The following is a 5133-nucleotide window of genomic DNA, read 5'->3' as shown; positions in this document are numbered from 1 at the left end:
CATAATTTCGTCAATCTCATCAATCGTCAAGTGCGTTGCGAATTCAGCAAATTCTTTTCAGTGTGTTGCTTTGAAACTTATGTAACATATGATTCCATAAGGAAACGCGATATACCAACATTTCTAATTGAAATTTTTAGTGGTCCGCGAATGCTTCGAAGACACCAAAAGGGTCCACCAAGACAAAAAGGTTGAGAACCACTGCGCTTGAGGGTTGTCTGCGCATGCGATGTCAGACTGCTCGCAATGCGTAAACAATGCACACACACTGGGTTGTCTGCGCATGCGATGTCTGTGTCACTGCGCATGCGAAAATGTTGCTATAATTTCAGTACATTTATAAACGATAAAATCGGAGCTTTGTGAATAAATATTGCTGCCGAAAAAATATCGTATTGTATCGAAATATCGTAATATCGCCCAGCTCTACCCGTTGTTTGGGAAAATTTTACCTCCGCTTTTGCTCCACGTCCTGTTGTTTGCAGTAAAATGTGTTTCTGCATCCAGTCATTATCAATATATTGGAAAATCACATATATATATACTAGTTATTCATATCGAATTTATAGTGTCATATGCAATTGCAAATTTATGCTATTAACTATAACATAACTTAGATGCATGAAAGAATTAGTGATGTTGCGAGTAGAAAAAATCTATCTAGTACTGCCTGAAGCTGATAATCTTTAAAAATAAAAAATGTGATAATGTAAAACCACTCTCGCACTGCAAAAAAAACTAAGCATGACAGGGTACTTTCACCAGTGCATGGCTAATTTGATAGAATTCATCTTTGTAAAGCAAGCCTTAAAGCAGCCGGCGGCCATGGCCGCTAAGTAGTGCTTAAATGACCGCCGGCGCTACCTCCTCAGTCGGCCAATTTGGCCGCCAGTTTCTTCTACATTCTTATAAATTATTTAATTTCACAATAGAATGATCGTAGATGAACTGTCAAAAATATCTAGTATCAAAGAATGACGGAGAATTAGGTCAGCGTGTCATATTCACCACTTGCTTACTAGTTGCAACGTTCATCTGATGAAATTGAAAGTAACAACAAACAAGATGGTTTATTGCTTCAATGACGTTTTGCGCACCATGACAATGCGCATCCTCAGAGCGAATATCATACAAAATAAAATTTCACAAGGTTATATACTGCAGTGCGGTTGAAGGCAAAAAAAAATGAACAGTCATTATTTTAAAAATTGGCCAATAATGTGTGAGCGGTTACTGTCCACGTTAAATCACGTAAAAACTTCCAACAATAAACATAAAAATTCAAAGGAGTGACAACCAAAAAAAAAAAATGCGATTGAAGGCAAGAGAAATAGAACACAATGTTTTAAAGATTGGTTAATGATGTGTGGTTACTTTCGACGTTAAATTACGATAAAAACTTTCAAGAATAAACATAAATTCGAAGCACTGAAGACCACTAGAAATTCGAGACAAAATTAGATTGTTGCAAGTTTTTTACGTAATTTAACATCGAAAGTAACCACACATCATTAGCCAATCTTTAAAACATTTTTTTTTCTATTTCTCTTGCCTTTAATCGCAATTTACATCGGCTGGCAATATTGTCAATTCAATGCTGTCGGACATTGAATCGTTGTTAAATAGGAGAACTACGCAGACATCAAAAGTCGTCATTTTTACCCAGATTTAACGACTGCAAACATAGAATCAATGTAAAAATGACGGACTTTGTTTTCCGGGTAGGTTAGTTGACATCCAAGGGGAAAACACATGTCTTCTGACTTGAGAAATGTTTCTGCTGTGGGTTAGTGACTTCACACCCTCAATGGTGACATCATAAGGGTATAAATAGTCAGGTTTTATGAAAGGCGGTATTGCACTCATAATGCAGGTATGCAGTTGAAAAAATTTACTGAGCAGCGAGCAGTTGAACAATATAGTGTCGTTAGATGGTCCCGCAATACCGGATTACAATCCCGATAAAGGAGTTATTGCATGGTACAACGATTCTACTGCAGGACGTCGCCCAGACTTCAACAACACTAAGTGATCATTTTGGCATTGTTGCATGTTTAATTCTATTCACTTGTGTTATCGTTATTTGCATTTTAGCCTCCAAGCACGCAGATTTGGCCGCCAAGAAGGAGCTCTTGGTTGGCCACGATGGCTGCCGGAAAAAAACACGAGTTTTAAGGCCTGGTAAAGCAAAGTTTGAATAACATTTTATGAGCAACTTACAGCACTTGTTATGTGCCTTTGATAGCTCATCAGATTTAATGTACTTTAGGTAGACTTGCTGAAATTTTTCTATGTAACTCCTTTTATTCTGATATATACACATCACATGCTTCCCATCTTCAAATGCTTTATAGCCTATCACATTTCACACTAACATTGCTGTCGTCACTACCAGTAGCCACTAGCCAGTCACATATGTATAATATTTCCAGTAACGTATAATAGCCTAACCTAAAGCCTTTAGTCAACCTGATGGCCTGCAAGAAATATCGAAATGTTTGCCTTTGACTGGAATAATGCTGCTGAAAACTGAAACCTTTCACACAAAACAAAACACTTGCAAGTTACAAACTTTGCATCATTCAATCATAATCAGTGTTGCCAACCTTTAAAAAAATTTCCAGCCCAAACTCACCTCACAACCAGCCCAATTAATTTTTGATACCAGCCCAAAACCCGCAGTTGATTAAAGAGCAAAAGTCCAAAGAAAGTGATTACTGATTACCGAAAGTTCCCGAAACACTACGTTCGAGTACTGGGTGGCGATAAAGCACACTACAGAGCTCAGTAACACTACACTAACTTGCCTTTTTACTGCATTCGTCCTTGCACAAAGCTTTAAGCTTATTATGTTTCGCTGTACTAACGAAACCAGCCCAAAAAACCGCAACCCGCAACCTTGAAAAAAAACGCAACTCAAGATGAAAACTAGCCCAATTGGATGTGAAAACCGCAATGTTGGCAACACTGATCATAATACTGATTACTGAAAGAAATAGGAGCGTTGCCAGTCTGATTTTTTGCACGGTGTCCGTTGCGGTTGACAACACTAGATGTAATTAATCAGTACATCCGCTCCGGCTCCGGTTTTCGGATAAAAACTCAAGCTTCGCTCCTGGTTGAAAACAGCCGGACTCCAGCTCCGGTTGCTCCGAAAATCCGGCTCCTGCTCATCTCTGTAGTTGGTTGATGACTGTTCCATAGGGAAAAACCAAAACATCATACAACTCAGGCGAAAGAGAAATTGAAAAAAGAGAGCTAATCGGGAAAAAATGATGGTTTGCAAAAATGAGAGAATTGAAAGTAGTTGCTTTTAGCGCCAAAAAACTTTCTTTCGCAAACCATCATTCTTTCCCGATTAGTTTACTTTTTTCAATTTTCTCTTTCGCCTTAGTTGTGTGATGTTCTAGTTGTTACCGTTCCATAGCGGCTAGATTGCATAGACATCTTATTATAACTAGACCGCGCATCGTCACTTCTCTCGTTTACGATTTTTGAAGAAAGCAGGTTCAAACGTCAGCCATTATTAGTGTACCTATTCCGCGCGTTTGCCAATGCTTTTGTAGGGACCCGTAATGAATTTTCATTGTTTTGAACTCAATTCAATTTATTTTTCCTTGTCAGAATGCAAAAGAAATGATATTGTGAAAAAGAAATACAGGAACAAAACCAACAAAAGGAAAAGGTGGCAAAACTATAATGGTTTAAGACGTGCATGAAAGGATCTAATATTGCGGTATATGAATCGATAAATAGGCCTATACAGTAGTTAAGCACGGTCACCAAACCTGATACTTTAAAACAAGTAGAAGTAGATGAATTAATTAGTTAAGAATCAGTCGCCTCCTCGTTCCTGAAACAACTGGAGCGCCAATTCTTAAAGCAATGAGAACACGACTGAACACAACTTAACTTTCTACAAAATGTAATTCTCCTATAATATTTGCGTTTCTTAAAAAACTCAGTTGTTGTGAACAAATAATTGACAAAACAAATAGTTTTCTATGCAACAACACAACCGCAGCTTTTACCAGGATTCTGTTCAATAGAGATTGATGGCTTTCGATTTTCTCCGTTGTAGCAAAACGTTGCATTATGACGTAAATTCGTGTGATTTCATCAACAATAACTTTTAAAGATATAGCTTCAGTTTCAAGTTGCTGTGAAATAACAACTAATAAATATCTCCGCAATTCACCTAGTATGACGAAATCTTTATATGATTTCACCTTTGCTGTTCTACAATCGCAAACATATTGTTGGAATTTGTTAATTTTAATTTACGTAATTGCTTTCTTTTTCTTTTATTTTGAAAGTGCTTTATATACCTCCGCACAAACAAGTTTTAGATATAATATAGTAGGCCTATAGTATGACAATTACGATAATTCTTACGTTTCAAATTCAAAAATCTATTCATTCTAAAAAAACGCTAGTTCAAAAATTAGTGTTTCAAATTCTGGGGTTAATAAAATTTCATTAAAAACCTTAAACCCCTGGACTTTGGATATGGCGTGCTGTGCATATGGATGTAGCAAACGAAGAAAATACAATTCAGATGATAAAAGGAGTAGCAGTGAAGGCAGCGAGGATGAAGAATCAATTGCGAAGAGAACATTTCCGCGTTCATTTCACAGGTATGGAAATATTGTGATACTTTTAGCGAGCTATGAGAAAATAGAAAATACTAGTATTGTAACGATAACACTGGTTGGTTGGTTTTGAATCTTTATCCTCGGACTGACACTGACTAATTTCTTTTCCTTCTAGGCGGAGATTTTTGTAATTTTTTTGTTATATTTTGGACAAAAATTGTGGCGCTTTTCTTAAAAAAAAAAAAATGTGAAATCGGGCTTTCAATATATAGCCTAGCTACTACATTAGCCTATAACGTTTCATGCTATTTTACGTTGCTTAGATTTCCAACCAATGAAAAACGAAGAAAATTATGGATTGCGAACGTCAAGCGTGCCAATTGGACACCTTCTAAACACACATTTATTTGTTCTGATCATTTCAAGGAAGAGTTCATGTATCGCTGTGGTGAGCGAGTGACTTTACGAGACAACGCTGTCCCCACTCGTTTTAAGGCATTTCCAAAGCATTTGAACAAGGTAATCATTTGAAAAACGT

The sequence above is a fragment of the Aplidium turbinatum genome, chromosome 16 (assembly GCF_918807975.1).
Source record: "Aplidium turbinatum chromosome 16, kaAplTurb1.1, whole genome shotgun sequence".
Taxonomy (NCBI): Eukaryota; Metazoa; Chordata; class Ascidiacea; order Aplousobranchia; family Polyclinidae; genus Aplidium; species Aplidium turbinatum.
The sequence above is the reverse complement of the archived record's forward strand: the minus strand, read 5'-3'. Positions refer to the sequence as shown.